Source organism: Cryptomeria japonica, unplaced genomic scaffold, assembly GCF_030272615.1.
Source record: "Cryptomeria japonica unplaced genomic scaffold, Sugi_1.0 HiC_scaffold_141, whole genome shotgun sequence".
In the NCBI taxonomy this organism is placed as follows: Eukaryota; Viridiplantae; Streptophyta; class Pinopsida; order Cupressales; family Cupressaceae; genus Cryptomeria; species Cryptomeria japonica.
In genome coordinates, this window is record NW_026728963.1 from 205,001 (window position 1) to 217,681 (window position 12,681).

The following is a 12,681-nucleotide window of genomic DNA, read 5'->3' on the forward strand; positions in this document are numbered from 1 at the left end:
ACAATGGCCCAAGGCCAGAGATCGGACTGCTACGATTTACCCCAACAATCATCGTGCCACTCTTCGCAGAGAGGTGATAGACGCCAACGAGCCCGCGCATAGCAATCGAGGTGTAAAAAGGGCGTTGAAGGCAGGAAGCCTGGACGAAAGAGGCTACGAGGTCACCTCGAAGCGGTCTAAGAATCGGGCGCACTTGGGGCGACTACCAGTGCCAACCCCTTATCCCGCGGTGCGTCCGACACACAGAAATTTCCAAGGCGGCCAAGGAGCCTCCCCGCATAGCAATCGGGGTGTGAGGTTACGGATGCAGCATTGATAGCAATCGAGGTGTGAGGCGAAGGATGCAGAAGTGAGAGCCGAGGGATGTAGCAGAGATAGCAATCGGGGTGTGTGATGCAGAAGAGATAGCAATCGAGGTGTGCGGTGGGAAGGGCCCAGCAGCCAGAATGCATGAAGCGACGGATGAAGCAGTGATGACAACCGGGCTGTGAGGAGAGGAGGGATGCAGCCAAGAAAGCAATCAGGGCTCGAGGCAAGGGATGCATCAAGGATAGCAATCATGTTGTGAGGCGAGATTCCAAAGGCTAAACGTGAGAGGCTGCAGGGTCGACTCAGAGAGGTCTATGCATGTGAGAGGCTGAAAGCAAGGTCGACTCGGAGCGGTCTATGCATCGGGCGCGCTTGGGGCGACTACCAGTGCCAACCCCTTATCCCGCGACGCGTCCGACAAAGAGAACGTTCCAAGGCGGCAGAGGAGGTTACCAGCCGAAGGATGCAGTAGCAATAACAGGTATAGTTCCGCGGCGGCCGAGAAGACTCACCGCATAGGAATCGGGATGCGAGGCGAGGGATGCGGCGGGAAGGCCCCGACGGCTAAACGGAAGAGGCTGCAGGGCCGCCTCGGAATGGTCCAAGCATCGGATGCGATTGGGACGACTACCAGTGCCAACCCCTTATCCCGCGATGCGTCCGATACACAGATAGTTCCAAGGCGGCCGAGGAGCCTCACCGCATATCAATCGGGGTGCGAGGCGAGGGATGGGGCGGGAAGGCCCCAACGGCTAGACGGAAGAGGCTTCAGGGCCACCTCGGAATGGTCCAAGCATCGGACGCGCTTGGGGCGACTGCCAGTGCCAACCCCTTATCCCGCGATGCGTCCGATACACAGATGGTTCCAAGGCGGCCGAGGAGCCTCACCGCATAGCAATCGGGGGTGCGAGGCGAGGGATGGGGCGGGAAGGCCCCAACGGCTAGACGGAAGAGGCTTCAGGGCCGCCTAGGAATGGTCCAAGCATCGGACACGCTTGGGGCGACTACCAGTGACAGCCCCCTATCCCGCGATGCGTCCGATACGAAGATGGTTCCAAGGCGGCCGAGGAGCCTCACCGCATAGCAATCGGGGTGCGAGGTGGGGGATGCGGCGAGATGGCCCCAACGGCTAGACGGAAGAGGCCACAGGGCCGCGTCGGAATAGTCCAAGCATCGGACGCGCTTGGGGCGACTACCAGTGACAACCCCTTATCCCGCGATGCGTCCGATACGAAGATAGTTCCAAGGCGGCCGAGGAGCCTCACCGCATAGCAATCGGGGTGCGAGGTGGGGGATGCGGCGAGATGGCCCCAACGGCTAGACGGAAGAGGCTGCAGGGCCGCCTCGGAATAGTCCAAGCATCGGACGCGCTTGGGGCCACTACCAGTGACAACCCCTTATCCCGCGATGCGTCCGATACGAAGATAGTTCCAAGGCGGCCGAAGAGCCTCACCGCATAGCAATCGGGGTGCGAGGTGGGGGATGCGGCGAGATGGCCCCAACGGCTAGACGGAAGAGGCCACAGGGCCGCCTCGGAATAGTCCAAGCATCGGACGCGCTTGGGGCGACTACCAGTGACAACCCCTTATCCCGCGATGCGTCCGATACGAAGATAGTTCCCAGGCGGCCGAGGAGCCTCACCGCATAGCAATCGGGGTGCGAGGCGAGGGATGCGGCGAGATGGCCCCAAAGGCTAGACGGAAGAGGCTGCAGGGCTGCCTCGGAATAGTCCAAGCATCGGACGCGCTTGGGGCGACTACCACTGCCAACCCCTTATCCCGCGATGCGTCCGATACACAGATAGTTCCGAGGCGGCCGAGGAGGTGGGGGATGCAGCGAGATGGCCCCAACGGCTAGACGGAAGAGGCTGCAGGGCCGCCTCGGAATAGTCCAAGCATCGGACGCGCTTGGGGTGACTACCAGTGACAACCCCTTATCCCGCGATGCGTCCGATACACAGATAGTTCCGAGGCGGCCAAGGAGCCTCACCGCATAGCAATCGTGGTGCGAGGTGGGGGATGCGGCGAGATGGCCCCAACGGCTAGACGGAAGAGGCTGCAGGGCCGCCTCGGAATGGTCCAAGCATCGGATGCGCTTGGGGCGACTACCACTGCCAACCCCTTATCCCGCGATGCGTCCGATACACAGATAGTTCCAAGGCGGCCGAGGAGCCTCACAGCATAGCAATCGGGGTGCGAGGCGAGGGATGCGGCGAGAAAGCCCCAACGGCTAGAGGGAAGAGGCTTCAGGTCCGCCTCGGAATGGTCCAAGCATCGGACGCGCTTGGGGCGACTACCAGTGACAACCCCTTATCCCGCGACGCGTCCGATACACAGATAGTTCCAAGGCGGCCGAGGAGCCTCACCGCATAGCAATCGGGGTGCGAGGCGAGGGATGCGGCGAGAAGGACCCAACGGCTACACGGAAGAGGCTTCGGGGCCGCCTCGGAATGGTCCAAGCATCGGACGCGCTTGGGGCGACTACCAGTGACAACCCCTTATCCCGCGACGCGTCCGATACACAGATAGTTCCAAGGCGGCCGAGGAGCCTCACCGCATAGCAATCGGGGTGCGAGGCGAGGGATGCGGCGAGAAGGACCCAACGGCTACACGGAAGAGGCTTCGGGGCCGCCTCGGAATGGTCCAAGCATCGGACGCGCTTGGGGCGACTACCAGTGACAACCCCTTATCCCGCGACGCGTCCGATACACAGATAGTTCCAAGGCGGCCGAGGAGCCTCACCGCATAGCAATCGGGGTGCGAGGCGAGGGATGCGGCGAGAAGGACCCAACGGCTAGACGGAAGAGGCTTCGGGTCCGCCTCGGAATGGTCCAAGCATCGGACGCGCTTGGGGCGACTACCAGTGACAACCCCTTATCCCGCGACGCGTCCGATACACAGATAGTTCCAAGGCGGCCGAGGAGCCTCACCGCATAGCAATCGGGGTGCGAGGCGAGGGATGCGGCGAGAAGGACCCAACGGCTAGACGGAAGAGGCTTCGGGTCCGCCTCGGAATGGTCCAAGCATCGGACGCGCTTGGGGCGACTACCAGTGACAACCCCTTATCCCGCGACGCGTCCGATACACAGATAGTTCCAAGGCGGCCGAGGAGCCTCACCGCATAGCAATCGGGGTGCGAGGCGAGGGATGCGGCGAGAAGGACCCAACGGCTAGACGGAAGAGGCTTCGGGTCCGCCTCGGAATGGTCCAAGCATCGGATGCGCTTGGGGCGACTACCAGTGACAACCCCTTATCCCGCGACGCGTCCGATACACAGATAGTTCCGAGGCGGCCGAGGAGCCTCACCGCATAGCAATCGGGGTGCGAGGCGAAGGATGCGGCGAGAAGGACCCAACGGGTAGACGGAAGAGGCTTCGGGTCCGCCTCGGAATGGTCCAAGCATCGGACGCGCTTGGGGCGACTACCAGTGACAACCCCTTATCCCGCGACGCGTCCGATACACAGATAGTTCCAAGGCGGCCGAGGAGCCTCACCGCATAGCAATCGGGGTGCGAGGCGAGGGATGCGGCGAGAAGGACCCAACGGCTAGACGGAAGAGGCTTCAGGGCCGCCTCGGAATGGTCCAAGCATCGAACGCGCTTGGGGCGACTACCAGTGACAACCCCTTATCCCGCGACGCGTCCGATACACAGATAGTTCCGAGGCGGCCGAGGAGCCTCACCGCATAGCAATCGGGGTGCGAGGCGAGGGATGCGGCGAGAAGGACCCAACGGCTAGACGGAAGAGGCTTCAGGGCCGCCTCGGAATGGTCCAAGCATCGGACGCGCTTGGGGCGACTACCAGTGACAACCCCTTATCCCGCGACGCGTCCGATACACAGATAGTTCCGAGGCGGCCGAGGAGCCTCACCGCATAGCAATCGGGGTGCGAGGCGAGGGATGCGGCGAGAAGGACCCAACGGCTAGACGGAAGAGGCTTCAGGGCCGCCTCGGAATGGTCCAAGCATCGGACGCGCTTGGGGCGACTACCAATGACAACCCCTTATCCCGCGACGCGTCCGATACACAGATAGTTCCGAGGCGGCCGAGGAGCCTCACCGCATAGCAATCGGGGTGCGAGGCGAGGGATGCGGCGAGAAGGACCCAACGGCTAGACGGAAGAGGCTTCAGGGCCGCCTCGGAATGGTCCAAGCATCGGACGCGCTTGGGGCGACTACCAGTGACAACCCCTTATCCCGCGACGCGTCCGATACACAGATAGTTCCGAGGCGGCCGAGGAGCCTCACCGCATAGCAATCGGGGTGCGAGGCGAGGGATGCGGCGAGAAGGACCCAACGGCTAGACGGAAGAGGCTTCAGGGCCGCCTCGGAATGGTCCAAGCATCGGACGCGCTTGGGGCGACTACCGTTGCCAACCCCTTATCCCGCGATGCGTCTGATACACAGATAGTTCCGAGGCGGCCGAGGAGCCTCACCGCATAGCAATCGGGTTGCGAGGCAGATTATTGGGAAGGGAACCCCCTGGGATGCGGCTCAAGCAGTGCCCAAAGGGACTGGAATGCGGAATCACATCGAGAGACCCAAATGCTATACGAGGGCTCAAATCGAATTATCGATTTGGCCACGACATGGACGCATCGGAACGACTACCTTTGCCGAACCACTCGCAATTGCATCCATACCGAAACCAATAGACATTTCCGTTAGAGCCCTCGCATAGCATTCGGGAATCTCGCATGCCCCTCTAAATCGACCAATGCTGGCGCTCAATGAAAATCCGAGCGCTACCACCGTTCGAGCGCCAGCATTGGTCGAGTTAGAGGGGCACGGGGGAGAATGCTCCAGTCAACACCTCCCCTATATAAGTTATTTGTCCGATTCTCGCACAACCGTAGTCTGCCTCGTCGAATCAAACAACGGTCCCAGATTCCGACTTCCGTTCCGTAGAGACCCAAAAGCTAGATGGAGGCTCGCAAGAAAGAGAGTCGGCGCATAGCAATCGGGTTTCTCGAACGTTTAGGGACCGAGCTCACTTGCGGATAGGGCAAAATCCGCCAAGCAACCCAAAAGCTAGACGGGGGCTCGAATCGAATCGCCTAGGCGGCCACAACAACGACGTGTTGGATCGACTACCAGTGCCAAACCATTCAGCAAGACTAGTCTGTGTCGAGGCCGGATAGAGATTCTCAGAGAGCGCCCGCATAGCATTTAGGAGACCTGCCGCGTCCCTCACACTCGACAAATGGTGGTGCACGTTTATAAATCCGAGCGATCCCAACCCTTTCAAGCACCAACATCGGTCGAGATAGAGGGGCACGGAGGGGGCTGCGTGAGACAACACAGTCCCCTATATAAGTTATTTGTCCGATTCTCACACATCCGAAGAATGGTCATCAAATCGGACAACAGCCCAAACTTCCGACTTCCGTCCCAGAAAGCCCAAGAGCTATCTAAAACGTTCATGGCCGGAACTCGATCGCGGCTATACCAGTCCGCCAAGCAACCCAAAAGCTAGACTGGAGCTCTAGTCGAATCACCTCTGTGGCCATTGCAAGGACGTGTTGGAGCGACTACCATTGCCGAACCATTCCGCAGGTCGAGTCCATACCAAGGCCGCATAGAGATTCACGATGAGCTCCTGCATAGCAATCAGGAGACTTGCCGTGTCCATCACAATCGATAAATCCTGGTGCAAGATTTTTGCATCCGAGCGCTCCAACCAGTCGAGCACCAGCATCAATCGACATAAACGGGCACGGGGGGAGGATGCTCGAGAACACTACCTCCCCTATATAAGTTATTTGTCCGATTCTCAAGCAGCCGAAGTCTGGTCATCGAATCGGGTCAAAGACCACAACTTCCGACTTTACCCACAATGCAAGTCATCGAATCGAACATCGGCCCCCGAGTCGGACTCCATGCGTATGTCAGGTCATCGGACCCAAATTCCGCCTTCCTGCGCATGGCGGGCCATCAATATCAACTCGGTCATCGGACCCAAACTCCGCCTTTTTGCGTATGGCACGCCTTCAAATCGGTCATCGGACCCAAATTCCGCCTTCCTGTGCATGGCGGGCCATCAACATCAACTCGGTCATCGGACCCAAATTCCGCCTTTCTGCGCATGGCACGCCATCAACTCGGTCATCGGACCCAAATTCCGCCTTCCTGCGCATGGCAGGTCATCGGACACAAATTCAGACCTCGCCAATATGCCTACGTATCGAATCGGTCATCGGACCCAACTTCCGACTTCATCCATACTGTAGGGTCTTTGAGGTTGGCGCGGTGCGCTCAACCCAGGGAGTCGACCCATCGAAGCATACACCTCCCCTATATAAGCTATTTGTCCGATTCCCACACCTGTGTAGTTTGCACCTCTGACCAGGACATCGACCCCAACTTCCGAACTCGACTGCAACGACGGCACCAGCGCCTTGGTGCGCACCTTGCGACGCACAGTCCCAACATTCGCCTTCCTGCACATGGCAGGTCATCGGACCCAAATTCCGACCTCGCGAGTATGCCTACATATCGAATCGGTCATCGGACCCAACTTCCGACTTCATCCATACCGTAGGGTCTTTGAGGTTGGCGCGGTGCGCTCAACCCGGGGAGTCGACCCAACGAAGCATACACCTCCCCTATATAAGCTATTTGTCCGATTCCCACACCTGTGTAGTTTGCACCTCCGATCAAGACATCGACCCCAACTTCCGAACTCGCCTCCAACGACCGAACCAGCGCCTTGGTGCGCACCTTGCAACGCACAGTGCCAACATTCGCCTTCCTGCACGTGGCAGGTCATCGGACCCAAATTCCGACCTCGCGAGTATGCCTACATATCGAATCGGTCATCGGACCCAACTTCCGACTTCATCCATACCGTAGGGTCTTTGAGGTTGGCGCGGTGCGCTCAACCCGGGGAGTCGACCCAACGAAGCATACACCTCCCCTATATAAGCTATTTGTCCGATTCCCACACCTGTGTAGCTTGCACCTCCGATCAGGACATCGACCCCAACTTCCGAACTCGACTAAAAAGACCGCACCAGCGCCTTGGTGTGCACCTTGCAACGCACAGTGTCAACATTCGCCTTCCTGCACATGGCAGGTCATCGGACCCAAATTCCGACCTCATGAGCATACCTACTAATCGAATCGGTCATCGGACCCAACTTCCGACTTCATCCATACCGTAGGGTCTTTGAGGTTGGCGCGGTGCGCTCAACCTGGGGAGTCGACCCATCGAAGCATACACCTCCCCTATATAAGCTATTTGTCCGATTCCGACACCTGTGTAGTTTGCACCTCCGCTCAGGACATCGACCCCAACTTCCGAACTCGCCTGCAACGACCGAACCAGCGCCTTGGTGCGCACCAAAAGTGCGCACTTTTGGAGGGCACTTTTGTGCGCTCCAAAGGTGCGCACTTTTGGAGGGCACTTTTCTGCGCTCCAAAGGTGCGCACTTTTGGAGGGCACTTTTTGGAGGGCACTTTTCTGCGCTCCAAAGGTGCGCACTTTTGGAGGGCACTTTTTGGAGGGCACTTTTCTGCGCTCCAAAGGTGCGCACTTTTGGAGGGCACTTTTTGGAGGGCACTTTTCTGCGCTCCAAAGGTGCGCACTTTTGGAGGGCACTTTTTGGAGGGCACTTTTCTGCGCTCCAAAGGTGCGCACTTTTGGAGGGCACTTTTTGGAGGGCACTTTTCTGCGCTCCAAAGGTGCGCACTTTTGGAGGGCACTTTTTGGAGGGCACTTTTCTGCGCTCCAAAGGTGCGCACTTTTGGAGGGCACTTTTTGGAGGGCACTTTTCTGCGCTCCAAAGGTGCGCACTTTTGGAGGGCACTTTTTGGAGGGCACTTTTCTGCGCTCCAAAGGTGCGCACTTTTGGAGGGCACTTTTGTGCACTCCAAAGGTGCGCACTTTTGGAGGGCACTTTTCCTGTGCTCCAAAGGTGCACACCTAGGTGAGCACCTTCGACCACACCTTGTAGCACACCAAACTCTGACTTTCGACTTCATCCGCAATGCAGGGTCTTTGAGGTTGGCGCAATGCGCACAACCAGGGGAGTCGACCCATCAAACCCAACACCTCCCCTATATAAGCTATTTGTCTGATTCTCATACATGCGTAGCCTGCAGGAGCAATTAGGACATCGACCCCAACTTTCGGCTTCTAAACGAAAACAAGGTCTTTGAGGTTGGTGTAATGCGAACAACTAGGGGAGTCAACCCATCAAACCCAACACCTCCCCTATATAAGCTATTTGTCTGATTCTCATACATGTGTAGTCTACAGGAGCAATTAGGACATCGACCCCAACTTTTGACTTCTTAACGAAAACAAGGTCTTTGAGGTTGACGTAATGCGCACAACCAGGGGAGTCGACCCATCAAACCCAACACCTCCCCTATATAAGCTATTTGTCCGATTCTCATACATGTGTAGCCTGCAGGAGCCATTAGGACATTGACCCCAACTTTTGACTTCTTAACGAAAACAAGGTCTTTGAGGTTGGCGTAATGCGCACAACCAAGGGAGTTGACCCATCAAACCCAACACCTCCCCTATATAAGCTATTTGTCTGATTCTCATACATGTGTAGCCTGCAACAACGATTAGGACATCCACCCCAACTTCTGAATTCGTCTGCGTTGACCGCACCAAAGGTGCACGCCTTGGTGCTCACCAAAATCCGACTTCCGACTTCTTCTGCTATGCGGGGTCTTTGAGGTTGGCGCAGTGCGCACAACCAGGGGAGTCAACCCACCGAATGCAACACCTCCCCTATATAAGCTATTTGTCTGATTCTCATACATGCGTAGACTGCAGCAATGATTAGGACATCCACCCCAACTTTTGACTTCTTAAACAAGACAGGGTCTTTGAAGTTGGTGCAGTGCACACAACCAGGGGAGTCGACCCATCAAACGCAACACCTCCCCTATATAAAGCTATTTGTCCGATTCTCATACGTGTAGTCTGCAGCAGCGATTAGGACATCGACCCCAACTTCCGAATTCGTTTGCATTGACCGCACCAAAGGTGCACGCCTTGGTGTGCACCCTGGAGTGCACTTTGGTGCTCACCTCGGTGCACACTTTGGTGTGCACCTCGGTGTGCACCAAAGGTGCGCACCTTGGAGCGCACCAAAGGTGTACACTTTGGAGCGCACCACATAGGGTCTTTGAGAGGTTGGCGCAGTGCGCACACCAAGGTGGGTGTTGAGGTGCGTGCCGAGGTGGGTGGGTGCTAGGGTGCGCTCCATGGTGGGTGCCAGGGTGGGTGCGTGCTAGGGTGGATTCCAAAGAGGGTCATAGGGTGGGTGCCAAGGTGGGTTGGTGATATAGTGGGTTCAAAGGTGGGTACTAGGGTGGGTTCCAAGGTGGGTCACAAGTTGGGTGCCAGGATGCGTGGGTGTTAGGTTGGGTGCCAAGGTGGGCTCCTGCGTGGGTGGGTGCTAGGGTGGGTTTCAAGGTGGACGCGAGGGCGGGTGCCAAGGTGGGTAACAAGTTGGGTGTTAGGATGGGTGAGTGCTAGAGTGGGTGCCAAGGTGGGTGGGTGCTAAGGTGGATGCCAAGGTGGTTCACAGGGTGGGTGGGTTCTAGGGTGAGTTCCAAGGTGGGTCACAGGTTCAGTGCTAGGGTGGGTGTCAAGGCGGGTGTCGAGGTGCCTGGGTGCTAGGGTGTGGATGCCAATGTGGGTCATAGGGTGGGTACTAGGGTGGGCTGCAATGTGGGTGCCAAGGTGGGTAACATGCTCGGTGGGTTCTAAATTGGGTGCCAGGGTGGGTGTGCACCCACCTTGCCCGAGGTGGGTGCCAAGGTGCCAGTGTGGGTGGGTGCTAAGGTGGATGCCAAGGTGGGTGAGAAGGTGGGTGATAGGTTGAGTGGTAGGATGGGTGGGTGCCAAGATGGGTCACAGGGTGGGTGCAAGGGTGGGTAGGTGCTAGGGTTGGTGTCAGGGTGGGTGGGTGCTAGGTTGGGTTCCAAGGTGGGTGCGAGGGTGAGTGTCAAGGTGGGTCACAGGTTAGGTGCTAGGATGGGTGAGTGCTAGGGTGCAAAGGTGCCAGGGTGGGTGCTAGGATGGGTCGATGCTAGGGTGAGTGGCAAGGTGGGTCCACAAGTGTCAAGGTGGGTGCCGAGGTGGGTGCCAAGTCGGCGACTGCTATGGTGGATGCCAAGGTGGGTCACGGGGTGGGTGCCAAGTTGCTAGGTTGGGTTCCAAGGTGGGTGCCAACGTGGGTGCTAGGGTGCGTGGGTTAAAGGGTGTGTCACAACGTGGGTGCCAGGATGGGTGCGCACCCACACTGGCCAAGACGGGTGCGGGTGCAAGGTTGGGTTCCAAGCCCGGTCACAGGCTGGGTGCTAGGATGGGTGGGTGCCAAGGTGGGCACCAGGGTGGGTGCACCCACCCTGGCCAAGGTGGGTCACGGGGTGGGTCCTAGGGTGGGTAACGGGGTGGGTACTAAGGTGCGTGCCAAGGTGGGTCATAGGGTGGGTGCCAAGGTGGGCACCAGGGTGGGTGTGCACCAACCCTAGCCAGGGTAGGTCACGGGGTGGTTGTCGGGGTGGGCGTCAAGGAGCCAAGGTGGGTGGCAAGTAGCCAAGTTGCGTGCCAAGGTGGGTGTCGGGGTGGGTGCCAAGGATCCAAGGTGGGTGCCAAGGAACCAAGGTGGGTGTCTGGGTGGGTGCCGAGGTGGGAGCCAGGGTGGGTCCCAAGGTGAGTGCAAAGGTGGGTGCCAGGGTCAAGGTGAGTGCCAATGTGGGTTCCAAGGTGCCAGGGTCAGGGTGAGTGCCAATGTGGGTTCAAAGGTGCTAAGTTGGGTGCGAGGTTGGGTGCGAGGGTGGGTGGGTGCCAAGGTGTGCTAGGTGGAAGCCCGGGTGGGTCGGCATCCCATGGGTGTCGAGTTGGGTGCCTGATGGGTGCTTCTTGTCAAGTTTTAGTCGTCGGGACTCATTTCGAGCCTTAGAGGTCGTTTCTTGTCCGGTTGCCCTGTCTTCGACCTGGGAACCCAATTTTGGTCCTCGGGTCCCATTTTTTTTTGTCTCGCATCCCACTTTTGGCCTGTGGCCTTTTCGGGGTCGATTCTCGTTTTGGGCATCAGAGCATGTTTCTTCTCCTAAAACCCAATATTTGTTTATTAAGTCTCGGAACACATTTTTGTTCTCGTGGACCCATCATGGGTCTTGGAACGCATTTGTGGTCCTTGGGTCCCATTTTGCATCCCGAAACTTGTGTTTTGGTGCTTGATCCCTATTTTGGGTGCCCACCTTGCACCAAGTGCGCACCCGGGGCAAACCGAGCGCCTTGGTGCACCGGGGCAAGATCGAGCGTGCACCCGAGGCGCCCCGAACATGCACCAAGGTGCACTCGGCCCACATGTGAGCGCAGGTCGTTGCGCCCGAGGTGGTGTGTGGGCACCGCGTTGCAGACGGGACACTGCACGCACACGACGCCCCCTCCAGGTGCACGCACGTAGGCCGGGCCGGGTGCACACCCGACGCCCTAGCAAGGTGCGCGCACCCGGGCAGGGCTCACACTTGGCGAACGGGGCGCACTTCGCGAGGGAGGGTGTGCACCTCGACGGGGGTGGGTGGCCGGGGTGGATTCGCACGTGGGTCGCGGTTTGCTAAGTACACACTGCGACAAGCTCATAACGGGTGCGATCATACCAGCATTAGTGCACCAGATCCCATCAGAACTCCGCAGTTAAGCGCGCTTGGGCCGGAGTAGTACTGGGATGGGTGACCTCCCGGGAAGTCCCGGTGTTGCACCCTTTTTTAGTTTTTCGCCGGGCGTCGCAATGCTATTTGAATAAACCTTTTGCCCGTTTGCGTTCTCGTCGGGGCCGGGCCGGGCCGGGGTGCGCTGCCCGCACTACCGCGCGCGCGGGGGCGACACCGAGCGCGCACCCGAGGCGCCCCGAGCACACAGGCCACGGTGCAACCCGGGCGTTGTGCGCGCACCCCGGTGCGCCCGAGGTGCTGCGCGCGCACCCAGGTGAAATCGGTGTGCACCTCGGCCAGTGCGCGCTCGGTCGAGTCGCGCACGTTGGCCAAGGTGCACGGTGATGTTTCTTACTCTAAGGTTCCGCACCAGACGCCCGGGACAGGTGAGCGAAGCTGGGCGGGGCCGGGTGCGCGGCCGGGGCAGGTGCACGCAGCTGGAGAGAGCTTTGGAGCACACTTCGGAGCGCACCAATGATGCGCTCCATTCAAAAGTTTCCTGAAAAGGCAAAAAAAGTTGAGATTATAGAATTTCCCACTTGAGAGATTGTAAAAAAAAAAAATTTAAAATGAAGGAAACGCGGGTGCCAAGGTGTGCGCAGCCCAGCCAAGGTGTGCGCACCAAGGCGCCCACCCTGGCGAAGGTGCACGCAAGGTGCGCACCCGAGGCAAACCGGACAATTA

The 12,681-nt window shown here is 58.7% G+C and overlaps 1 non-coding gene across 1 annotated transcript; it reads left to right on the forward strand.

Annotated features, from left to right (window-relative positions):
• The first annotated feature begins 11,929 nt into the window (after positions 1-11,929).
• LOC131866366 (5S ribosomal RNA) lies at positions 11,930-12,048 on the forward strand. The gene has a single exon (XR_009364984.1). It is a non-coding gene; the product is annotated as a 5S ribosomal RNA (ribosomal RNA).
• Positions 12,049-12,681: the final 633 nt, after the last annotated feature.